This window comes from Pygocentrus nattereri, chromosome 15 (assembly GCF_015220715.1).
Source record: "Pygocentrus nattereri isolate fPygNat1 chromosome 15, fPygNat1.pri, whole genome shotgun sequence".
Taxonomy (NCBI): Eukaryota; Metazoa; Chordata; class Actinopteri; order Characiformes; family Serrasalmidae; genus Pygocentrus; species Pygocentrus nattereri.
In genome coordinates this window covers 8,640,142-8,667,602 of record NC_051225.1, presented here as the reverse complement: position 1 = coordinate 8,667,602, position 27,461 = coordinate 8,640,142, and the positions used below count along the sequence as shown (strand labels likewise).

General features: G+C 40.6%; 1 long non-coding RNA gene across 1 annotated transcript in view; it reads right to left on the bottom strand.

Moving 5' to 3' along the window:
• The window catches only part of LOC108429548, a 50,445-nt gene extending 24,525 nt beyond the window's left edge, over positions 1-25,920 (bottom strand). The window contains exons 1-2 of the long non-coding RNA XR_001858015.2: positions 25,605-25,920; positions 16,372-16,448 (exon numbers count right to left, since the gene is read on the bottom strand). This is a non-coding gene — a long non-coding RNA (uncharacterized LOC108429548). The remainder of the gene's footprint in view (positions 1-16,371; positions 16,449-25,604) is intronic.
• Between the last annotated feature and the right edge of the window lie 1,541 nt (positions 25,921-27,461).

Here is a 27,461-nt window from a genome sequence, read left to right as displayed (position 1 = left end):
TGGTACTAAATAAAGGACTAATCTACACTCTACTGTGATACATTACTGGTACTAAATAAAGGACTAATCTACACTCTACTGTGTGACAGTACTGGTACTAAATAAAGGACAAACCTACGTAGTACTATGAGACAGTACTGGTACTAAATAAAGGACTAATCTACACTCTACTGTGAGACATTACTCATACTAAATAAAGGACTAATCTACACTCTACTGTGAGACAGTACTGGTACTAAATAAAGGACTAATCTACACTCTACTGTGAGACAGTACTGGTACTAAATAAAGGACTTATCTACACTCTACTGTTAGACAGTACTGGTACTAAATAAAGGACTTATCTACACTCTACTGTTAGACAGTACTGGTACTAAATAAAGGACTAATCTACACTCTACTGTGAGACAGTACTGGTACTAAATAAAGGACTAATCTACACTCTACTGTGAGACATTACTGGTACTAAATAAAGGACTAATCTACACTCTACTGTGAGACAGTACTGGTACTAAATAAAGGACTAATCTACACTCTACTGTGAGACATTACTGGTACTAAATAAATGACTTATCTACACTCTACTGTGAGACATTACTGGTACTAAATAAAGGACTTATCTACACTCTACTGTGAGACATTACTAGTACTAAATAAAGGACTAATCTACACTCTACTGTGAGACAGTACTGGTACTAAATAAAGGACTAATCTACACTCTACTGTGAGACAGTACTGGTACTAAATAAAGGACTAATCTACACTCTACTGTGAGACAGTACTGGTACTAAATAAAGGACTAATCTACACTCTACTGTGAGACAGTACTAGTACTAAATAAAGGACTAATCTACACTCTACTGTGAGACAGTACTGGTACTAAATAAAGGACTAATCTACACTCTACTGTGAGACAGTACTGGTACTAAATAAAGGACTAATCTACACTCTACTGTGAGACAGTACTGGTACTAAATAAAGGACTAATCTACACTCTACTGTGAGACAGTACTAGTACTAAATAAAGGACTAATCTACACTCTACTGTGAGACAGTACTGGTACTAAATAAAGGACTAATCTACACTCTACTGTGAGACAGTACTGGTACTAAATAAAGGACTAATCTACACTCTACTGTGAGACAGTACTGGTACTAAATAAAGGACTTATCTACACTCTACTGTGAGACATTACTAGTACTAAATAAAGGACTAATCTACACTCTACTGTGAGACAGTACTGGTACTAAATAAAGGACTTATCTACACTCTACTGTTAGACAGTACTGGTACTAAATAAAGGACTAATCTACACTCTACTGTGAGACAGTACTGGTACTAAATAAAGGACTAATCTACACTCTACTGTGAGACAGTACTGGTACTAAATAAAGGACTTATCTACACTCTACTGTTAGACAGTACTGGTACTAAATAAAGGACTAATCTACACTCTACTGTGAGACAGTACTGGTACTAAATAAATGACTTATCTACACTCTACTGTGAGACAGTACTGGTACTAAATAAAGGACAAACCTACATAGTACTATGAGACAGTACTGGTACTAAATAAAGGACTAATCTACACTTTACTGTGAGACAGTACTGGTACTAAATAAAGGACTAATCTACACTCTACTGTGATACATTACTGGTACTAAATAAAGGACTAATCTACACTCTACTGTGTTACAGTACTGGTACTAAATAAAGGACAAACCTACGTAGTACTATGAGACAGTACTGGTACTAAATAAAGGACTAATCTACACTCTACTGTGAGACATTACTCATACTAAATAAAGGACTAATCTACACTCTACTGTGAGACAGTACTGGTACTAAATAAAGGACTAATCTACACTCTACTGTGAGACAGTACTGGTACTAAATAAAGGACTAATCTACACTCTACTGTGAGACAGTACTGGTACTAAATAAAGGACTAATCTACACTCTACTGTGAGACAGTACTGGTACTAAATAAAGGACTAATCTACACTCTACTGTGAGACAGTACTGGTACTAAATAAAGGACTAATCTACACTCTACTGTGTGACAGTACTGGTACTAAATAAAGGACAAACCTACGTAGTACTATGAGACAGTACTGGTACTAAATAAAGGACTAATCTACACTCTACTGTGAGACATTACTCATACTAAATAAAGGACTAATCTACACTCTACTGTGAGACAGTACTGGTACTAAATAAAGGACTAATCTACACTCTACTGTGAGACAGTACTGGTACTAAATAAAGGACTAATCTACACTCTACTGTGAGACAGCACTGGTACTAAACACAAATAACAAACCTACAAGGCACTGTAAGACAGAACTAGTAAATACAGAATTTGCGCTGTACTGAGACAGTACTAGTAGTAAATATTAAGTACTAAGTAGAAGTAGGCATATTTTATGATTGCCATAATGATGTTTGTTATCGCGACATACAATATGCATTTCTGAGCATATCGTGGACATCAGCAGAAAACTGAACAACTGCATGCATTATAAACAGAATATGATTAGTATAAATAGTATTGTACTATTCAATTGGATTGGAGATATTGTGATATACTATTTTTTCTTTTTCAATATCGCCTACCCCTAGTACAAACCTAAAAGGTACTGTGACACAATGCTAGTACTGAATATAAAGGAGAAACCTACACTCTACGGTCAGACAGCACTAGTTCTAAATACACAGGAGGAATCTACATACTATACTCTGAGCACACTTGTGTGTTCTCTATCAGCTGTAATCGTTGCTCTATCAGCTGTAATAGTAGAATCTGTAGTAAACCCCTAAGAGCAGCAGCAGCAAAGCCCAGCTGTGGCTATCGCCGTTAACGGGCCACATTATTGGGACAAGATGTTTGATGTAGACGGCAGCGGCGGCTTCAGCGCCGCGATGGAGATCACAGGAGTGCCAGTGCAGCTCCCACTCTCCTAACTCCCCCGGCGGAGCCCACCAGGGAGCTGTTCCACTCTCCACATCAGTGCCTGTCTCCTCACTGCCGCATTTCATCTCAACGGACCCTCTACCAGGCCTGCATGAATAAGTAAACGAGCCACGCAGGCTGGGGCCCTGAGCTTTGAAGTGGGGGCTGCTGTTAGCTGTTAGCTGGAGCTGGATGGTCCAGGAGCTCACTGGTCGGGGGGCTAATGTATCTCAGTGGCCAGTGGGCAGCTCCATTGTCCCGGTGGAGGGGATTACACCGGCAAGAGAAGGCGGCGGAACAATGTGACCCTCCTGCGATGGGAGGGGTCGCAGGCTTCCCTGCCAATGAGGGGGGTGGTTAACTTCTCACCAACTCAATTACCTAAAGTCAGGCAGGAGCTGCAGAGGAGCGAAGGAGGAAAACCCTCTCACAGAAACAAGTAAAGAAAGACACAGCTGAAGAGGAATGTGCAAGATGTAGAGAGAGAGTGTGTGTTAGAGAAAGTAAAAAGAGAGTGAAGGAGAGAGAGAAGGAAACAGTGATGCAGAGAGAGAATGAGACAGAGAAAGCTGGAGGGAGAGAGAGAGAGAGAGAGAGAGAGAGAGAGAGAGGTGAAGAGAGAAAAAGATGGTGAGACACAAAGAGAGAAAGAGAGCCAAAGAGAACGAGCGAGAGATGGAATGAGGGAGACAACAGAAGGGGAAAGAGGAAGAGGAAGAGGGAGATGAAGAGAGACACCGAGAGATAAAAAGAGAGACAGAGAGACAGAGAAAGTAAAAGAGAGAGACAGAGACAGAGAGAGAGAGAGAGAGAGAGAGAGAGAGAGAGAAAAGAAAGAAACAGAAAAAGAATGAGACAGGTGAAGAGAGAGCAGAGAGAGATGGAACGAGGGAGAGGAAAGGAGGGACAGAGAAAGAGAAAGAGGGAGATGAGGTGAGACAGCGAGGTGGAAAGAGCAATAGAGAGAGAGAGACAGAGAGGCAGATAGATGGAGAGAGAGTGAAAGTGAGAAAGAGAGAGATAGAGAGAGAGACAGATAGATGGAGAGAGAGTGAAAGTGAGAAAGAGAGAGATAGAGAGAGAGACAGATAGATGGAGAGAGAGAAAGTGAGAGAAAGAGAGAGAGAGAGAGAGAAAGAGAGAGAGAGAGAGAGAGAGAGAGAGTAAAAGAGAGCAACGGACTTCAGTGGTTTTAACATCGGATTAGAGCAGGGAGGTGATGATGAAAGGATGGGAAAGAATACAGGTCTAAATGGACATGAAAGGGATAGAGAAAGGTCTGAACAGATATACATTAAAAAAAGATTCGGACAAAAAAAACCCACAAAGTTCTGGAGTGACCTAATGATCTTAACTGGCTTTGAATTTTCCTAAATGACTATAAACAACACTAAACTTGGAGATAATGGGAAAGTGAGGGGAAATTGTAAAAACAAACAGAAGAAGGTGACGTCCTTTCTGTCTATGCCGTTGTCATACACAGAGGAAAAACGTGTATCTGTGAAAAAAGTGCTGCTCAAACATGAACTCCAAGACATGGGAATGAAATGCATCAACAAATGTAGAGAAGCCACAGTCCTAGTGAAGTCTGACATACTGTATTAGCACCTGCTGTTTAGTACTAAATATCTTAAAACAAACAGAAAATCAAATTTACACATTTTTCAGGACATGTTTGGTTCACTGGAGCTATGGGGCTAATGCAGCTAACAAGAAACAGGAACTCCAATTAGTCAAGTCAAGTTTATTTGTACCGCTTTTTACAACTGATGTTGTCACAAAGCAGCTTCACAGAATTCCATTAAAGACAAAGTTTTAACAAGAATGTAAAAACCCCAGGTGAGCAAGCCAGGGGGGAGAGTGGCAAGGAAAAACTCCCTCAGAGCTGAGGAAGAAACCTTGGGAGGAACCAAGGCTCACAAGGGGGGACCCATCCTCCTCTGGTCAAACTACCTACAAATGACTATACTACTAATATTGATAGTAGAAGTATTAGCACTGTGCTAACTGCATGCCTAAATCAATACACATCTGCCTCAAACCATGTCGGGTTGTTATGCAACCTCAAATACATTTGCTTACTTTATGACATACTGTTATTTGTAAAAACACATAAAGGCATGCCACTCAGCTATAATCAATATGCCAAAAGTAGTAGTAGCCATCCTGAAGCCTGAGTTTTGAAAAGCGTGTAAAGTTCTAGGCATGCAGTTTACACAATATTAGTGTTATAAATTGTTAGTTCAGTCTTGGGCCCAGTCCCATTTCTTATTTTTAGCCCTACCTTACCAGAGGTAGTGGCTGAAATATTTCCCTACGAAATGGGAACCTCAAATAAAAAAGAGTGTTACTGCATTAACAGACTACTAGTGCTGCTCTGTAGGCAACCCTGTCAGTCTGCAGTGAGAGCAGAGGAGGGTAACGTTCAGCTCCTCACTGCTGGGCTTTACATACAGTTAGGGCATCATATGCCTTCAAAGAGGGGGGTACGATAATTACTTAATATTGCCCACCCCTAATACTTCAGTGATATGAAGCTGAAGTCAGTTATTCCCCAGCTTCTTGTTAGAATTTTCCTGTTCCGCCTTAAACGACGCAGCAGTTCTGAGTCTGATGCGCCACAATGTAAATGCTGCGCCATTTAAGGTGGAACAGGAAATTTATCTTGCTGTCTACTGAGAAGTCATCAGATTAATCACGATATTATATGCTTGTTATGAAGAAAAGGACATAAAATGAAAGAAATGACATAAAACGAAAATAAATGATTATCGTAATTTTTTAACAGAGAAAATACTGTGGGTTTCTTTGGTCGCTTGCGCAGCCATATTGTTGGTGTTTTTTTTTTTCCACAGAACACTCATTTTGGAGTGTGCCTCTTAAAAACGCCATTTGGAAGGCCATATAGTCCTAACACTTCGCTCTATCTCAACAAAAATCAGGACACCATATCCCTAGATGTGAACATGAAAAACAGAAGTAGTAGGGGTGAAATGGGATTAGGTCTTGGTCTCAAAACCACAAATTAATATGATGATATCGTCTAGCTTCAGTGTAAAACCTAACACCAAACAGGGTAACAGGGAAATATTGCGCAAACCTGATTTTGCACCAAACTATTGCTTCAACCTGCCCTGCGATGGTCTGGCGGCCTGTCAAGGGTGTATCCTGCCTTCCACCCAATGACCGCTGGGATAGGCTCCAGCAACCCCCCCACAAATGTGAGTGTGTGTGTGTGTGTGTGTGTGTGTGTGTGTGTATTGCTTCAACCTAAGCTGTATTACTTTTAAATGCAGCACATAACTCTGTGTGGACCAGTATTAAGACAACTTTTGTAGGAAGGTTCACATAGGCAGCACTGTGGAAGTCTCTATATGGGCCAGAGGGACTTCCCTACACCTCCCTCAGCGCCCAGCTACCCAACACATACACGCTGCAATCATATTGATCCTGTGAGAGAGTGTGAGCTGTGGTACTGTCTCCACCAAGCTGCCCACTACTCTTGTCCTCTCCAACCCCATCATCTCACTCATCAAGGTTAAAGAACTCTCCAGAAAAAGAGAGGAGGTGGTGAGGGGTGGGGGTCGCCAGAATGTTATCTGACTTCACCAAAGTGACTGCCTGAGGGTCCTACTGGAAGAGAGGCATCCTCGATCTGCCATCTCCAACCCCCCACCCTCACCAGCGTCCTCCCACTCAAACCCACAGAAATAGATCATGAAGGACGTCAGGATTACTTCTTCGAGGGTGGCTAAAGACAAACGTGGTTCCCCACAGCAGCAACTCCATAAGAACTTACAGCAATAGGTTGGTGAAAAATCTGATTTAAGCAATCAAAATGTAGTCAGTCAGCCAAGACAAGTGTCAAGTTTGGTGTCTGAGATTAGCTTCTATGGATTTGTAGTGAGGCTAACGTAGCCTGGCTAATAAGTAATGAAAGATTTTACACCATCAATTAGCATGTGCAGATTGAAACCATGCATCTAAACTTTTATTGACAATGCACACATAAAGAAATACAAATAATCAACTTCAAACAGAGTTTGGGTTTCTACCCCATAATGCTATGTTTAAAAATAGACCAAAATATGCTGCATAGCTAACGGCGGTAGTTGTTGTCACATTGGAGCCTTACTTTTGTCCAATTTTACAGATAACAGTACATCATTCACTGTCAGAAACCACACTCTATGTCTAATAAATGTTATTTAAGAACATTGTTTTATTTTTCTGTAAATATTTGTTGATTAAATATGCAGTTTGCACAATGAGAGCTTTCATTAAGCTTTCAGGCTAATGTAGCTCCAGTGCAAAACTACAGAAGCAAACCTGAGACAACAAATCCATATTTGCTTGTTTAAACTGTCTAAATTTGATTTTTCAATCAAAACAGGAATAGAAGCTGTTAGTATAGGTTGCATTTGATGCTAATGTGAGAGATGAGTTTAAGGGTTTTCATTGCAATGCTAAAATTTGAAAGGAAAAAATCTTAACCTACAGCAGCAGCTTTGGCTAACACATATCCGAAATGTACCCACATCTTGTTGCAAGACTGTGGGAGTATGCTAGCCTTAATTGAAGTCTATGTGATCTATTACGCGAGCTCTGTGTCTAACAAAGGGCTATTCTGGGCCAGAGGAGCTGCTCTCCAGCCCCACGCCAAATTAACAGGCCGTACGCTTTCCCTCATTGTGCTGGGTAATTGCCACAATGCATCTTCTCGCCCAGCTAATTAAGTGAGTCTCCCCTTTGTCTCGCTGCACTCCAGGAGCCTTTGAACAGTAGAGAGAAAGCACAGAGGAAGCCCACCGTTGTGCCTGTGCTTGTTTACCAAAAGAATGAGGCTTACTGTGGGACAAATGCCCCATAAAAGGGTGCGAAACGGGGATGAGGTGGGTGGGTAGGGGTGATGCGGACACACTGAAGGAGTGTGCACTACAGGCTTTAACAAGATGGCACCCATTATTGTGAAGGGAATGCTAAGAGACTGGGTGTGTGTTCTCTAATGGACTGCGGGTTGTTGGGGTCATAAACGTGTATTCAGCAAGACGAGCTCCACAAAATAATCACCGCGATAATAAAAATAATAAAGCATGCCATTACAGCTGAGTATATATTAGCCAAACAAAGAACACAAAGAGGCACTCGAGAGTGTTTGAAACATCCATAAAATGGTTTTATCCGTATTTCTTCTGCATTCGCTTTGACTTGAAACTGATTAAATTAAAGCAACAACGGGTCTGATTGTACTACAGCTTCTGTATCTTGCATACTGCATTCATATTTTCCATTGAACTACTTTGAATAATAATAATAATAATAATAAACAACTCTTTATTTATATAGCTCTTGATGAAATCTCAACATGGTGTGCACAGGAGCAGATTAAAATATGAAAATAATAAAAACACTACACTCTAATTAAAAATAACAGCACAATTACAAATGAAAATGAGCCGCAATACTTCTAGGCATATGCTAGCCTAAACAAATGTTTTTAATCTCGATTTAAAAATGCTTATCGAGCTTGCATTCCAGATATTCTCTGTAACACTATTCCTGAGTGTAGGAGCTGTCCCAACTGTCTTCCACCAACTTAGCTGTAAAAGATGCTAGTTTGCAGTAAGCCCTGTAAGCCTGAACAGGCTACAGTGTGTCAACAGATCAGTAAGATACACCAGAGCACCACAGCCATTAAGAACTTCAATATCATAAGCAAGACTTTCTAGTCATTGCAGAACTTAACATGAAGCCAGTGTATAGTGAATAAAACCAGAGTAATATGCTCAAGCTGGTTAGCACAGGCTGCTGCATTCTGAACTAGCTGGGGCTGATTTAGAAGACAGCAGTGCAGCCAGCCAGTAACACATTACAGTAGTCTAATCTAATAATAATGATAATAAATAAAAGCATTATCTTATTTTTGGATGTGCTTCTCAACTCAGGCTCGCACACAGATTAACTTGCACTGAAAAACTGTTAAAGTCAAAGACAACATATGCAACCTTATCATGAGCTAACTTAACTCTAAACTACAAACAAAGATAACAGTCAGCCACTTAAGTGTATTTAACAAACCCATAAAATAGTATCAGTACATCTACTGCAGTCATGTTAACCAGAACCTGATGAAATCTAAGCAATGATCTGTCTGACGCCTGACAAGTGCATCAGACGTGTATTTTCTATACGTTTTTCTCTGCATACTCTTAAACACGAGGCAAAACAGAAAGTGTTCATGGTTTTATCTATTAGCCCTTGTGCCACTATAGACAGAGCTGAGGTCTCATCTAAATTCCACTCTGTCCAGGAGTTGCTAGGAGAGTTGCTATGTGCTCTTGCCATCTCCTCTCACTCTCCATTGTCTAAAGTAGCTGTCTTTCACGCTTCAACCAAAGCAGCCGGTCTAAACTCTGCTGCACTTCTGTCTTAGAGGAGACACACGTAATTCTGCAGGGTCTCACCAAATCCCCTCTCTCCCATCACACGCATTCACACAGGCCTCACAGACAAGTTTCCACCTAGGCCTTGACAGAGCAGGGACATCACAACCAGGCACTTCAGCCTTCAAGCTAGTAAAGCTAAGCTTTTGGATACTTGCATTCACAGCAAAGCAGTTCTATTTGCTTTTCAAAAACCACATGTATGGAATTCATGATTTTTCCAAAAATTTATACTTAACCGTCTATTATAGCACATGTTAAATATGTAATACTTTTTTAGGGCACCTATATATATATATATACATACATACATATATATACATACATATATATATACACACACACATATATATATATATATATATATATATATATATATATATATATATATATATATATATATATATAGTAAGGACTAAAAATCTATCTATCTATCTATCTATCTATCTATCTATCTATCTATCTATCTATCTACCTACCTACCTACCTACCTACCTAAGAGGTTCAGTACCTGGTTGGTAATCAATACTTCATTGAAGGGCCCATATTTTACATTTTCTTGTATTTATTATGTCTCCGTGGGGGTCCACTTACAACTTTTGTGCATTTTTATGCATTGAAAAAAATTCACATTTTTACATGACCATTCTCCAACCTCTCTTTGTTCCTTCAAGTTAAACAGTCTGTTTTTATTACTATGCCTTTAAGACTGAAACATGTCAAGTGACTTCTGTTCTGATTAGCTGCTCTGTATTGTGCCTTGTTCAAAATGCAGTCTAGGCTGAAATGCTCCTTATAAATATATCTTCTTATGAAAAAACAACGGTTCTCTTCATGTGATGCAATCAGCTGCTTGCTTTTCAATATTTCTGTGTTTCAGCTTATGTGCTGCTCAAAAGCAGATGAATAAATAATAAATAATACAAGACTGAAAAGTGATGAATAACATATTGTAATTATTCAACTATTTCTGCCTTGTGATTTGATCATCACTTTTCAGATATAAAGCATTCTGGATGTTAATTTTATGTATATATATATATATATATATATATATATATATACATATACACACATACATACACACCTGCGCTCTCTATGTTTCACAGCTTCAGAGTCATTATGAAATCATCTACAGCTTTGTCCATCATTCTGGACATAACAAAAATTAGTGAGCATGAAGGTGTGTAGCACTGGCATTACATTAGAAGCATTTTATTCAGCAGTTTGGTTTCGTATTACTGAAAACAGAGATTTGTTTGGGAGTGTGTACATATTTTCAACATGATGCTCCTCCCAGTCATTTCAGTACAAGAGGCTGCTGCATGTTTACTATAAAAATAACAATATTGGGAACAATCGCGAGGCTAGACGGCAGGTGTCTGTCCGTGTGTGTCTATGTGTGTGCATTTGTATCCCCCACGCTCGCCGAATGCTTGTTAATTTGCAGAATCTACAACTGTTGGTCTAGAACTAGACAATGGCCCCAATGTGATCGAAATTAGTGTCAAGGTCCTCACTTGCCCCCCCCCTGCTTTTTCTCTGTCTCAGTCTGAAGGTGGCTGTGTGCACACATGTGGACGGCTCTGTCTGTCTGCGCAGCCCGAATAAATGAGCTGTGTGTATGCATTGTCCGCGGACACAGGCCCAGTGTATATATTAGTGATGTGACTTGACCCTGGCTGGCCCGGGCCACTGTTTCGCCTCTTTGCCGGGTCGTGGGAAAAAGGGGAGACCTCTTTTCACAGCTGCTGCGGCCGTTGCATTCAACCAATGGAGGCGCGGACCCCGCCGGCCCCCTCCCCGCCACCCCCATTCACTCCGCAGCCTGCTGCCTTTTCACAACGCTTCCCTCCTCCTCCTCTTCCCTCGCTCCTTCCCCTCTGCCCCCCCACCCCCCCCCACCCCCCCACCCCATCTTCAGAAATACACCTCACTATTGAAGCAGCGCTTTTGCATGGCACTGTCAGAGAGGCCTTACCCAGCCTGCCTCGGCCCATTCTCTCCCTGAGAAAATCAACTGCCTCTTCAGCCACTGGAGATGTTTCTCAGCCTGAAAAAACAGCCATCTTTCACTCTAAAAAAAAAAACAGCCGCTAACGAAGAGAAAAACATTATTAAAACATTTATTTTAAGCAAAAAAAGGAGAAATATGCATGCTTTCATTTATGTTACCACTCCACATGCAGCAGACCCTCCCCTGCACTGCCTCTCACTCATTCTGCATATTCATTTTAAAAGATTTATTTCCTATCAGGCCAGCAGTTCATTTAAATCAACTTCCAAAGAAAGCCATGCACAGTCACTGATGCTATAAAAGCCTGTAAAGCTTTGGAATTTTTGCCTCTTTTCTTTTTTTCCCTGTAGGCTTTCAAACAAATGAAAACTACCATGGGCAATATATCTACGATTGGTTTTGGCTGCACATGTACTGTAAATCACACTACAACACAAGCACCACAAACACATCAGTCTCAAACTGGTTGAAATGATAACAGACACAATACAATACAATTAAAGTGTGACTAATTTATCCAAGACTCTGCAATAAAACAAAACATAAACTCCAAGCAGAAAACAATTTTATTAATTCCTAATGTCTAAGCTTTTTTCCTTCCATGTGTGCAAACTACTCAGAGACAAACAAAATAGATAGCTTAGAGAGATAAAGGAACTGCTGCATGTCTCCAAAAAAAAGACATTCATTAATACACGATACGGTGCACACAGTACAAAATCTCAATTTTTTCAATCTCAAATTTTATACCATGTCACACCATCTATTTTACACTAAACACATAATTTGTGATATATTTCTACATCCCTAAACACAGTGGAAGACTTTAATGAAGTGTAAACACTTCAAATATATCACTGCATTTTACACTAAATATCTTACTGCTTTTATTCTACTATTTGCTACAAGATATTGTGATGTAACAACTAGATTTGCATTATAAATTAAAGTATATTTAATTTTATATTTTAAGAGGGGCATCTCTATAGGACTTGTGTTCTTTGTCCACCACTGTGTAAATATAAAGGTGCTGGGAAGGGTTCTTTAGAGTGATAAAAGAACCACTTTTAATTCCCTAAAGAACATTTTAGTGGATGGTTCTTTCAAGATTATTTTTCATTTCATAAATAAGCCTAACCCTAACCCAACTAAATGTCAAGAACCATTTAGGACCCTTTATTTTTAAGTGTGTACAGAACATCTAGCAGATGTATTACAGGCCCAACCCATGGTATGGCCAGCAAGTGTGCTTTGTACATGCGGCATTCTCTGATATTTTCAATTTTAAAGATTTTCTCTTTCATATGGAATATGTTTAGCTTTGCCGTCTGTTCAGCCTCACATTAATTGCGCCAAAATGCTGGTTTGGATTGATCTGCGTACCCCCTACGCTCAATTTAGTGAACTAATATGGACCGGGCGGCTCAAACGTGTGAGGCAGAGGCAAGGCAAGAAGAGGCCGAGACTGAGAGGTGGTTAGATGGTGAGGAGTGGGGGAGATCGCCACAGGGTACTGAGTCCCTTCTGATCCTCTGCCTCTGATTCCTCAATTCAATTCTTCCTCTGGGCAAAAGCTGGTCTAGAACTAGGCCAATGTCACAGACTGTTTCTCTGGCCTGAAAAGCCAAAAAGAAAAAAAAAAGGAAAAAAGAAAGAGATTTCTTTTTCGTTCCTGACAGAAAGCCATTCTTTTCTTGATGGGCTTCACTCTGTGCTGATGCCTGGCGTGTGTCTTGTGAAGTTTTGTGCTCTTCTGGCCTCAGCTTTCAGTTCTGCAGTGACTAATGCCTGAGAATACTATAGGTGATCAATGGCTCTGGACCGATAATGTTCTCCTCTATTTCTTCAACAAATAAGAAGAAGAAGGAGAATTTCTGTCTCGGGCCTGACAAATGTGACAGAATTAGGATGTCCGGTCATTTTACAAGGGCCTTGTCAGCTGCACCACAAAAAAAAAAAAAAAAGATCACAACATATTCTTCCATTACAAAAGCAGATCAATACTACTGGGACCAGTACTACAGGAATGACTCAATATGTACTCTGATATTCAAAGTTCACCCTAACAACCAGTCTATGTACTCTTAAGAGGAAACATTCCAGACAGAGGCACTTTGGGATTCTTCGGCTTGGTCAGGTATGAAAAGCCCTAAGAGAGTCTGCCAGAATTCTACAGGTCCACATCAGAACTAGGGGTGGGCGATATGGGAAAATGTAGCATTGTGATACTTAATAAGACACTTTCACGATACACAATATGTACAACAACGTTCAGTTTTTCTGAGGTTTGATAACTTCAAGCATAGCCACATTTTGAAAATTGCTAATATTATAAGTAAAGTGATTTGCATTCAGCGTTTTGTATACTGCTCTAGATTAAATCCAATTAATTATGCTCTCTTTGTACTAAAACATGTAGTTGTTTAGTGTTCCATGTTGCTAAAAATGCAAATACATAATTAATTATAATTATTGAATTAACTATATTTTATATAAATAAATAACTATATAAATGTCATTTAGTGTCATTTTAAAAAACAGGACATAATAGTCCAATCAAAACAAGCTATGTCAGGTTTGTAAGATATTCTTTCAGCGTAGACGAATAGTTGGAAGCATGGGTTCATTACCTTTACTAAGGCAAACGCAGAGACCATATCAAGGTAAATAACACTTTTTTAAAAGCTTTGTAAATATGATGTAAGATAATAAATGATGTAGTATGTACACAGGGTTACAATCTGAAAACATACCATTCCCTCGCTCATATTCAGAATCTACAGAACTCTAACCCGTTTTGAATTTGTTGCTTTTGCGGCGTAATAAACCAACGCATTTCCATATATCCTCCTATTCTGCCTACAGCAGTTTAGCCACACCCATTCAAAGTGAAGATATAAGGAGCGTTTCAGCTCAGACTGCTTATTGAATGAGGCACAGCCAGCCAGAAGAGAGACATTTACATATATCAATCTTAAAGACACAGTAACAAAAATTATTAGGGGTAGATTGGAAAATGTAAAATGTAAAAATAAATTATAACGACTAATTTAAGCACATAAAATTACATAAGCATTAAGTGAACCTCAAAAAAATAAAAAATAAAAATGTAAAATGTGGGCCCTTTAAATTTCATCAAACACCCTGATCCTGTGACATATTTTTATAATATTGTGATATTGAATATGCAGCACCAGATCCACTTCAACTACAAACTGTACTCTAAGCACAAAAATATGAGAATGGAATGGTCTGTAACTCTTGATCTTATTTTATAACTTATATTAAATTAAAACATGTTTGGCATGCATCATGCTAGTAATTGAACCCCGGGCCTGTAAGTCATTTTGCTGATGCCATAGCCTGTAATGTAGCTCAGACAGTAGTTTCAGCAGTACTATGGTGTCTTGATTCTTCAGACTGCAAAGAACCATTCAGGGTACATCTTCATTAATAGGGACAGAACCCTGAAAATATTTTTAATCAAAAATCCTTTCACAGTTTAAGTTCTTTTAAGCCATATGCATTTAGAGATGCATCAGAAATGAACATTGCAAAACCGAACTTTGTTAGAAGTGGACTAGCTCTCGAGAACACAGAGAACTCAGAGAGGGCGAGAGTCTGAGATTCTTATGTGCTGGCAGAAGAAGAGGAAAAAAGGTGCTCATTTCTTTTTCAATCTGTGTTTCACAATGCATGTGTGCCTGGAGAATTGCAGTAAAGTTCACACTGGGTGCCTGCCCCCATCTCGCAAAAAGACCACTAGAGTTGGTGGGGTGGGGGGTGGAGGGGGGTGGAGGGGGTTTGGAAAAAAAAATGTGCCATTGAACTCTGACTTGAGATTGTGAAGCAAAAGAAGCAAGCTAGTTTGGAGTGGACTGGGGGAATGGGGGGTTGAGGGGGGGGTTGGGTTTGAGATGGAGTTGGGAAAAGAGAGCCACCCTCACAGCCTTTCCACATGAGCACACCTTATCCACACCCGGGACCACCAGAACCCAGGACCCCTGCCATATCGTAAAGGGATAAGGGCCTGGACAAAAGAATTAAAATACAGATTACACACGCACCTTATCTGACAACAGCGAGGAAACTAACAAATTGGATCAGGACACTATAAGGCGGAGAAGAACGAGAGAGAGAGACTGACTGAGAAGAGTGAGAGAGAGACTGTGTAAACCTCGGATGACCTGCATAAGCCCAGTATGCCTTCTGCAAATCAAAATAAATGTACAAACATACGTTACTTAGACTTACATGAACCTTTGTCATCAAAGGAGCAGGGCTTGAATATGTTTTAACTCACTTCTCAGTTCAGTCCAATGCAAACTGGCCTCAAAATTGAATCCCAAAACACAGAAATGCGATACAGACGATGCATTTCCTTAATCGGAAGCAGAGGCTGAGTGTGAGAAAAAACAGTCCAAAGGTGCTTTAAAATCTGGGCAGATTTGCAACGTGGGCCAGAAATGTGGGATGTGTAGCGCAAAAGCACATGTCTCTTTACGGGAGGGAGCAGAAACAGAGGCACCGAAATAACATAGGAGGCCGCGCCATAAAGAATTTTCCTGACTCGAGTCACATGACCTTCCCCAGCCTTACAGTTTGCCACCAATGAGCGAGGGCAAACGCTGTTGCCATAGTAATCCCTTGTATGTTTGCTATTCAGCATTTTCCTTTTTTTGGGTGGATGGGGGGGGGTGACTTTTTTTTACACCAGTCCTTCAAATAAAAATAATAATTTCCCAAGTTTTCTTAACATGAAGTGCTATAATTATCAGATGCATGCTCGGTCGTGCCATTAGCACCTACAATTTAATAATGTGAATTTCCCACTTCTGTCCATTTCAGCTGTGATAATTTTTCATTTCTGTTTTGGTTACATAGCTCTGTACAGCACAGTGGACGTTGAGGTCACACTGGAACATGTAACAACACCCCAGGGGGCCAGAATACTCACCTAAGTTTGGCGGTCACGTGACTGCTTTGTGTTTTCGTCATCGACTTTCAGCATCCTCAGGCTGAGCTCCACAGCTCCTGCACAAAAGAAGAGTCGCTGTAGGTAAATATACACCTCTCAGGACAACACAGAGCATAAACATGATTTTTACAGGATCCTCAACTGGTTTAAAACTAGCTCACACTTCACAGTTGTGGGGTGAATTTAAAGGCTTGTGCTGGCGCTCAGTAATTCTCTTTCTTTCTTTATGCAAACATAGCCTTCTGTACCCACAGAATCAAATCTAGATAAACAACAGTGCATATACAATACAAAACACGCCACACTGTTCATGCTGAAAATATATTAATCATTTTAAGCTCAAAGAGAAAAAAAAGTTTAAAAATAGCAATGGCTTAGAGCTCTCTTAAAATCACAGCTTATGATGTAACGGAATAAATCTTCTTACATAACCTCTGAGAGAAAAAACATTTGGAACAAATATATTTATGAGCCCTCAGCTCATCCTGAATTTCATTTTCATTTTTAAGGATGACGTCACTTTAAATAAAGCCAAATAAGAACTTTTCTCTGTAATCTATAACAAAAAATATATATGCACGTCCTGTTGATCTGCAACCTGCAATTTGGCTAAAACAACCTCTCAAAGTATTATCCGTTTTTTATCAGTGCGGTTTATTTATTTGTTTGTTTATTTGTGCGGGTCTATGTCTCTAGCTTCTTTACTTGTAGGTTTAATTTTAATGCGAGGAAGAAAAGAAAAGACAAGAAAAGGACGGTTCACTGCTATGGCTTTTCAAATAAAGTAACGGAAAAACTGTCAAAAAGAAACTACAATTTGTTCAGAACAGAACGGGGCTCAAGGTGGTTTCCCAATTCGCTTCTTGTTCGAATTTCCCGTTCCACCTTAAATGATGGAGCCGTCGCATTCTAACGGTTACATTCTAAAGCGCGAGAACCTAACTGCTGCTGCATTTAAGGTGGAACGGGAAAATTGGAACAAGAAGCAGGCGAATAAACGGCTAACTTAAGCCTCGTCAAAAAAGCTGCTTCAAGACTCCCCTTTGATAATGACTAACAGCCTCTTTTGGACGCTGAACTGTTCAAAAACTGTTTAAACTGAGAGGAAATATTACCAAAGCGAAAATAAGCGCTCTCCCAAGCTTCTCATCCGTACATTTTTAAAATAAATCTTTTTATTCAACGACGCTCCTAAAGGAAACGGAGCGGTAGCTAAGAGAAACCTGTGGTAAATGCGGTCTGTAACGAATTATTATCGTATTGTCCGATGTTGTAGGAGACAGAAAAGAGAGAATCCGACCCACTGCTGACCTGTGTGATTTAGGAGACGAATTAAACGATGATTTTATACCTCTTTTAATAAGACAGAGGGAACCCCGAGTAGGCCCTGCTGCTGCTACACGCTTAGCAAGAAAACATCACCGTTCAGATGAAGTAGAAGCCAATTCAAGCTAAACCGAGGAGAACATCTCCAGCTAAGCAGGGTGAAAAACACCGTTGGAGGTTTTAAAACATGCTAAAAGTAGTCTTCATTTCAGCGTTGTCTTTTTTCTCAAAGTCAAGGCTAATTCAGTTTTAGCACCTGGCTAATCACCCCCTCCCCTGCCGTTGTACACATGTAAACGTATGAAATTCATTTTTACTGGTTCTTTAATAAAGGCAGTGGTTATATGTAGAACCGTGAACACTCAAATAACCGTTTAAAGGCAGAAATATTTCTTTGCGCGTTTAAATGGTTCTTCTCTATGGAGGAAGACCTGTTTTATATGGTTAAATGGTTTATATGACACCAAAAGTAGTTCCACAGTCATTTTTAGTGCTTTATACAACCATTTCGCTATTATGCTTATGTTTTCACAGCCTATGAAGCAATGTAATACACCAAAAATAAAGGGTTTTTGGTTCCTATTTCATTTTATGGGTCAGAGGCTGTTGCTAAGCTACCACACTCCAGATTCAGAAGTTCAGAGGAGAGATGATTGACATCTGCTTTCAGAAGCAAAAATGAAAACTGAATGATAATGGGAGGTTAAAGTCTATTTTACTGTTAGTTTGTGTGGCAGTACAAAGTCTAATTTGTGTCACCAAATTTATGACAGCAAGCCATAACTAAATTACTCATACAAAATAATACGCCATGAGATAACCTAGTAGAATTAAATGTCAATAACACTGTTATTCTTACAGTCACCATTACGCAGTGTGTGCAGTGGCTACTAAAGGTACTGTTACTGTAAAGGACAAAACTCCTGGAGAGGGAAAACTAGCTATTATACAACACTCTAGGCTGTTCTAGGTGATGTTTACCAAGGAATTACACAGAATTTATAAGGTCAGTGTGGTTTGTATCTTCATTTACAGGATGATTTTGCAAGACCACAATGGAGGCAGTTGCGGAAGGGCAGGATTCCAAAACAGGGAGTGTGCAGCCCGTCAGGACGAAGAGATTTTAATAGCGCTTGCCTGACTGTAAATTAACCATGTCAGTGTATGTGCACACCCTGGCACACTGAAATCAAGCTGCATAATTTTATGCCCCGCTCAACCTGAGATGATGGGCCTTTGTGGGGTAAATATTTTAAAAGTAATCTTTAACTACCACTTTGTATTATTTTCTTGTGTAACCAAAAAAAAATGTCATTTTCATCCGGCGACAGCTGCATTCTTTGAATTCACACAATGCTCCATTTATAAATATAGACCATCTTCACTGGACACAGCAGCTTTGTTAGCTGTCCTCTTACAGTAGGAGGCCACCGGCAAGGTATAACATTCAGGACACATTCTCTTAACAATGAGCAGAACCAGAGACACAATTTGTATGATAATAGTGCTAGCCCAGTGGTTGTAAAGCAGTAGCATTTCTATGGTCATGGTTGTAGTAATAAAAAAAGAAAGAAAGAAAGAAAGATTTCCATAAACAAATTTGCCTGAATTAAGGCCCACTCTCTAACCTGCGCACATGTGTTTGCCCAACCCCCCCTTTAACCCCCCTAATATATTTTTAATCTGTGGTGAAATTGAAATGCAGAGTTGGTTACATTTAACCGAGATTAGTCGTGGACGTACACAATGGCAGCGCTGCATATGCCAGGTGCTAAGACAAGACTCCATCTGCTGGGTCCCCAGCACAGGCCCAGACACATATTAATGTGGGAAAACGTCTGGGGCTCCTCTCTGCCAGTCAGGCAGGCCTCCTCTCGATTGCACCTCCATCACTGGGCCCTGTTTATATCATGCATTTATGAGGCTACGTGTCTGCACCATATGCAGTTTATATGGGGTAGTAATCTGTAGATGTGCTGCACCCACATGGCTGACAATGCTAATTTTAAATAATGCTGCTAAAGTAGGTGTCTTAATGACATTAAGCACATGGCATGGAACTTGAATTTGAACTCCACATTTGCTTGCTGTCATATCACTGCGGTTGAAACAACCTTGTGTTTTTGAAATGGCAGTTTTATAGGAGAATAGAAGCCCCTTTAATATGGTGAGATATTTAATGGGAAGTCATTTCTACTGGTCCATGCGACAGTAAATGTTGGCAGCTGATGTTTTAAAATATAAATATATTTAAAATATAAAATAAAAAAGCAGAAAACATATATTTATGTACATATATTTAACAAAAAATACAAAAGCTTCCAACCCTAAACATAACATCAGCATTTTCAGCATTTAATGTGTCCACCATTTTCCATTATTACAGCTTCCATTCTTTTTGGGAAACTTGCTTTCAGTGTTTCAAAAAAATCTGCTAGTATTTTATTCCACACCTCCAAAGTTCAGTCTTAGAAATTGGTTGTATTTTCTTTTTATAGCTGTCCAGTTACTGTTTATATGGGGTAGCAATCTGCAGGCGTGCTGCAACCACAAGGCTATCAATGCTAATTCTAAGTAAAAATGCTGACGAGAGACCAATGCAGGTGTCGTAGTGTCATTCGGATGTCAAGTAACATCTTAACACATTCAGTGATGTTGAGGTCTGGACTCTGAGGTGGCCTGTTCATTGTTCTAAGAACACTTTATATTACATTGGCTGGCTTGACTGGCAAGAATACTGTACCACTGGTTTAATCATTTTTGTTGTATCATAGCTACCGAATCCATTCCTAGTACATAATATACACTGTAAGCGTTCCTCTAAATCCATACAGACAGCTTTTCATGCTCAAATGACATAATAGCTCTGGATGACACCGTAGGCATGTTACCTGCTGTGTCTCCTCCTCACTCTTATTGATTCTCAGTGCATCATTTTTGACAATAGTTCATGATGAGGCTAAAAGATCTTTCTTCATGCACAGAATGGTTGAAGGAATAGTACAAAAACATGCATCGTAACGATACACTGCGTACCACTTGCAAAAGCTTGGAGTAGGACTTGAATGGCATTTATAGGGAATATAAAGCAAGTGAACTTGTTTGTACAAGGTCATGGGCAAATGTACTGTCGGTGTACACTCAGAACTTCTGTCTGTTTCAACAGTGTAGACCCACACAGGATCTATTCTGATCATGTAAGCAGGGCGCTGGATGTCAGAAACAGTGAGTACAGTTATACTATATGTGTGAAAGAGTCAAAGAGGCCTTTTTTTAACAGAGCTCTTTGTCACATGACCAGAAGACAATGTCCATCCACTACTTACAGATACGTAATGTCCTATGACTCATACTATATTTTAAAAGGAACAGAATGGCCAGTTTAAACTGGCCTGGTTTGATGAGAAATTCTCCATTCAAAAGAAATGTAGCAACTCTGATTTCTTTACAGTGGTGTGACAGGAACCAGGGATTGCGATCCCAATAATGCAAATATGACCATTTATTTACTAGGGAAAACAGACAGCGTACCTATATAGACCTTTGAGTTTCTATACGCAATGTTGATAACAGAACTACAGTAGTTAATCCTTGGGTACTATTTTGCCTTACAGTGTCCTGCATGTACTCCTCTGTGTTAAACAGATCTAATGCTTTAAGCCAAAAAGGTTTTCCCTCAAACCTAATGTAAAATAATGTCTCAGGCATTAGGCAGCATATTTATGAGCATTTCATGCAAATAACTTTCTGTGAGGAAGCTTTTAGAGACATTAAAAGCTTCAGATGTCTGGTTCCTATAACCACTGTGAACAATTCTGACTTGGTAAGTTCCTTTAGAACTGAGCTTTCCACATCATGCCACTCTGAATGGCTTTATTTATATCTTAACCATTTAACAAATTAGAAAAATTAGTAGAATATCACTCAAAAAGTAGTGTGCAAATAACTTACAGTCAGATACAGAGATTCAGTAATGTTTGAGAATGGATGGTTCCATGACTTGTACAAAAAAAGGCTAAAGCACTATTTATTACTGGCACAAATCACTTGGAATATTTGCAAACTTTCAGTTTATTTTACATTAAGTCTACTAACCAGACACTAGCTTACATCTCTGCAACTACACAGACAGGCAGATGGTTATAAAAAGGCTGCAACGAAAAAAGACATTGCATCTAATGTATAGCTGCAAAGTCCCCAGTGTTGAATTCACACCTACAGTGTTCAATCTAACACCTACAATTTTCATTTAAGTCCAGCTGCACAAAAGTGTTAATTCAACTCAAGGGATTTGGCATTGCTTGCCATCAACTAGCAGCGACATAGAACATAGCTCAGTTGATCACACAGAACAGAATCCCTCGCTGTTTTATTTCATATCTATCTGCCACCATCTCGTTGGTCCTATTGTAGGCCTACAGTATTAATCTATTGAATGATCTGTCAGCTTTCATTGAAAGAGGAATCACAGTAATTAACAACAGATACACATACGGTACTATGGAAAGTGAAAGACCACTCTTCATTATTTAATTTCCAGTCAAAATGTCCATTAAATACAACTTATTATTTCTAAAAGCTATTTCTGATGGTATTTGATAATCAACCAGCGTATGGAAGGAAAAAGTCAATGGAAAATTTCCAAAGTTTCTGTAACGAGTTCAGAAAATGATTGAAAGGCACAGAGAAAGTGGGACTCCTAACAACCGTGCAAGACCTGGTCGACCCTCAAATCTGTCCCCATCAGATAAACAGCACTTAAAGCAAATATCTATGAGACAGAGGAGAAAATCAAGCTCTACTCCTGCTTCAAACATGAGCAAATCCATGGCCTGTCCTTCCACTGTGAGAAGACAAGGCTATGGATCTGAAAGGATGTGTAGCCGTTACTGAGAAAAGGAAACGGAGAAAAAAGGGAAGAACAAAAAGTGTTGGACTGACCACCAAAGAGTCCAGACCTCAACATCACTGAACATCATTGGAACGTGAGAAGCAGAAAATGCAACCAACTTCTAAGACTGAACTTCGGAGCTGCGGAAAAATCTCCCTGCAGAATTCCCTGAGCAACTAAAAGCAAGTCTCCTGAAAAGAATGGAAGCTGCAATAAAGGACAAGGCAAACAATGTCATCACTTTAACGCATAAATAACGATATTAAATTTAGTTCTTGAGGCTTTTGCACAGTTTTCTGTTACATATGAACATTGCATAACTCGAACACACGATGGGTGGTCTCGGACTTGTGCACAGCACTGTGCACGAGGTGCAGTGGCACGCATAGTGCTTTTCCATATTCGCCGTGATAACGCTCACATTGAAGTCTGCGAGTCACGTGACCGCCCACGAGTGGACCAATAGGCTGAAGCACGTCGCTTTTAACCCATTTTTATCTCGGCTCAAATCCACACATCCATATCGTCTATGGAGGAATGTGGCCAACGTACCCTCCAACACGCAGTCCTCCTCATCACGTCACGTTAATGAGTTCAAGTAGGTGCTCGCTCATGTCCACGGACACATGCAGCCGGTCTATAAGCAGGCAGGCAGGCAGGGAGGCAGGCAGGCTGGGAGCCCCCTAGGTCTCACGAAACGCACCATATGAACGTAAAGCCATCTCCCCCGCTAACGCTGCACTGCACTGCATTTAAAAGCAGCGTCGCACGACCGACCGCTCAGCTGCTCGCCTACCTGAATCTCTCCGTCCACCGTGCTTTCGTAGCCTAGCCGATTCCCCCTCATCTCGCCCTGCACACCTCCTTCTCCTCTTCCTCCTCCTCGTATCCCTCTCTCTTCACCTCTCTCTCGTCGCACGCTCACCGGTTCGCCCCCTTTCTCGTTTCGCTTGCCGAAGTCATTGGGACCAGTTTCTACATTCGGTTCTCTAGCTTTATGATATCGCATAAACTCATACAGCTAGATAACCAAAGACAGAAACTAACCCGTGGCTCTTAAAGGGACCGGATGCAGCCTCTTGTTGTGGTCACATGGAGCTCGTGCACTCGCCCGGGTGCAGCTCGCTCGTTCGCTCTCGTTCGCAACACACGCATGCACGGGCGCACGCGCATGCACACACACACACACACACACGTTGGCAAAATATAACGCTGCGCCCAAACTGGGTCTGTTTTTATATGCTATTTAGCGCTGCGTCCAGAACCACATGCTAAATAGTCAACTTCAGCATTAGAAGTCCATTCATGAGTTTAATATGCACCGAATAGAAGCTTTAGGCAAGCTCGCGCGCCGATTTGCGTATAATCGCGCGGAGGTAGGAGCTCGTGAAGCTCTTTTCGTGCAGCAGGGCCTCTAAAACACTGTGGTTTCTGAAAGAAGCAACCTCCAAAGCCTGTTAGCGAAGGTGGGTAGCAACCTAAAATCGTCCCCCAGTAAAAGCAGGCGATGATGACTTACAATGCAATTATGGCTCAAGCGCTCAAGCAGTAAAAGTAGCTACCAGAAACTAACTAGAGTAAAAAGTACGCTGTTGAGGCCAAAACGGACTCCCATATAGAACTGCTGTGTAACTCCTTAGCACATCCAGCATCTATCAGGATAGGAGCTGAAGTTACCTATAGGCTCTACTTCTCTCTCTGTTTCCCTTTTGGTCTAAATCAAAATGCTAAAGCCCAAAGCTGGGAGCAGCCCAGGAACCAACACAACAGAATCCAGTTAAACCCAGTAAAAGGAATTAGGGCCTAAATGGTGAAGGCAGCTGAAGAAAAAGTAGCCCACGTTTGGAAGGTTTGGGTGAACAGATGTGGTCAGCTCCACGTGCAAGGCCTTTGGTCTACAACTCTGCCCTGCGTTCATTTTCTGATTGGACTAAATGTTATATATTTTAAGAAAAAAAAAATGAATAAATAAAATGCGTGGAACAAACTAAACGTGAAGGACTAAAAAATGCAAAGTCTGGTAAAACAAAGAACAACAACAAAAAAAAACTTTTCTTTTAAAATGCTCGAGACAAGACTCAGTGTATTATGCATTAAATACCCTAAAGTAACCACCCAAATAATCAACCCATCCATTCAAATTTTAGGCTAAATTAATAAGCAGAAATAGTTTCTGTCTGATGGCAGATGTGCCACCTGCACGACCTTCTAAAGCTCGCATTCGTCTTAAACTGCTCCAGAATCCAGTGCCTGGAAAACTGTAATTCCACAGTTGTATTCAAACAAACAGACCTGATAAATGTAAGCAGGCCTTCAGGATTCTCACCTCTGATTCCCAACTGTGTTTGGATTTTGAATGAATGGGAGCTCTTTGGCCCGCACCTCAAGGCCTCGGGTCCCTAACTCTGCTCGCTGCACTAAACATTAAACGCCACGCACATTAGTTTGCACTGCTCGTGATGTTCGCCTCAAGCGGAAAAGAAAACTCTTACACTAAATATTGTAATTTACAACGAACGGGAAGCGGCTGTCTCGCGTTAGTTTGGCTCAAACACTTTCCCCCATTGGCTCCAACAAGCTTGGACAAGAGGATATAGTCCAAATATACTTTACAAAGTGTCCGGCTGAAATGTAATCAACATCCAAGAGGAGCAGCCAATTTTAGCGCTATTATCAAACCAGACGAGCAGCCAAGACTGAAGATGAAGAGGAATGAAGTGTGTTAAAGCTGAAGTTTAGCAGCTAAAGGCTTTAGTCTAAAAACGCCCGGGGAAAACAAGCCTAACAACTCCGAAAACTGCTTTAAAGAGATTTTGAGCCAAAGAAAAAAAATAAGTTTGTGTCATTTTTTTTCCAACGAAGCCCAAAAAACAAGCCTAACTCCATTATTGTAAACTAATATTAACAATAGTAATAATAATAATAATAATAATAACACAGCTCAGCGAATAGCAGCCCAGCTTACTGCAAAATCATAAAAGGGAGACTTACTTACAGTTTCATCTCTTCTAACGCTTCTTTCATTTTCTGCTACTCCAGATGTCGAAAAGACATTTCTTCCCGAAAAAAAGCCAGAGCGAAGCCCGAGTTACCCCTTCCTACAGCCACGACCGTGCACGTTGCGGTAATTCCACTCGCTGCAGTCGCTTCACGAGCCAAGCAAGAAAAAGAACGAAGTCGTCGACGAAATGAAAAAAAAGGTCTTTTTGGTTTTTGCTGTTTGGTTTAATCGAGCCGAGCAGCAGAATCGGTGAACGTCAGGCGTCGCGAGCGACGTGAAACGGGAAAAGCGAGAAGACTGCAAGACTGGCGTTGGGTTGTTTTTTTCCCCACCCGCTTTCGAAGAACGCCCCGCCCACTCTGGCCTCGGATTGGCTGCTGAAGTCCCGCCTCGTGAGCTTGGATAGGTTAGACCTTCTCACTCACCGGAGCCATGCCTCTGTCACTCACGAGCTCTCCGCCGCGTGCGAATGTGAATTACTAGCCAATCCCAGCGCGGGAGGCGTGGCCTTCCGGAAAACAGGTGGGGATTCAAAAAGAACTGGTTGCCACATGTAGGCCACTGTTTTCCCAGTCCTGCTGCACTGCCCGATATTCTGCACTGGCACACTCATTTCATTTACCACAGACGCACACATATTAATTCCGTTTGCTCATTTTGGCTCATTTTAACCCCGTTTCCGCTTGGCTTGATGATGTTTTTGGTGCAGGGAGCACGCTGACGTCCAAACGTGAGTGCTTCAATACAACCTGAATCAGCTTATACATCAGCTATGAGGGTCATTTAACCTCCCACAACGTTCAAACATTAACAGCCTATATTAACAAACCAACACAGCTTGAAAGACGTCCGTCTACATTCGTGCCTTTCCACGCTTTCTCCGTATTCAAAGTATTAAAGAAGGAAACTCTAATATAGCAGTCACTGTTAATGTGATGTTAAAACTCTTATTAGTGATTAAAGATGAAGACTGTATTTATTATCCAAGCCAATCTGAGGTGGTTTACTCACGTGTCCAAGATGAGAACTATTTTGCTTTTGCATGTATTAGATGGAGCCTATTGCAGTCTAATGGGAGGTTATATCATCCTTACTGTGACACACACTGCGCTGCGGTGTGATGGAGTGGAGTCTGGAATCAGCTTTAAAAAGCATGAGACGGTAAGTGTGAAGTAAGTTGTAATAGGATAGTAGGTTGCAGTGTGCATTATAGATTAATTATTAAGGGGTGTGTGTGTGTGTGTGGGGGGGGGGGGGTGGTATTGCCCTCTGAGTGATTTCTTTTTATTTATCTCTAATGTAAAAAACTGAAACAAGCTGAGTAGATTCCGAATCGCTGGTGTGAAATTTTAAGGTGTAATTACATAGTAATAACCAACAGAAAATAATAACGAATAATAATCTGAAGAAATGCTACTGAACAGGAGGCCGCTGGGACACAAGGTTAGAAAGGCTGTGAGTTCCTGTGAGACTGACCGATGAGCTGCACGGCGAGGCGTTTCAGAGCAGGAGACTCGCATCTCCCAGCATTTACATCAACACTGAGAGTGATAAAGGATCTATCGAGCACAGATCGTCTCTAATTCAGTCAGATAGGAGCCGCAGTGTTTCAGACTCTGGCTCTCACAGTTAAAGTTTCCTCGCTTGCGTTTGTTTGTTTGTTTGTTTGTTTGTTTGTTTGTTTGCTTGTTTGTTCCGTCCATTGACGCGCTAAGGTGTTGGTTCTGAGGAGATTAACTTGTTGATTTTCTGAGTGAAAATAAGTTCATACACCCTCTACACACTGCTGCAGACTGTAATGTACGATTGCTGTTCATTTACTGGATGGAAATAAAAAAGATTGAAAAAGAG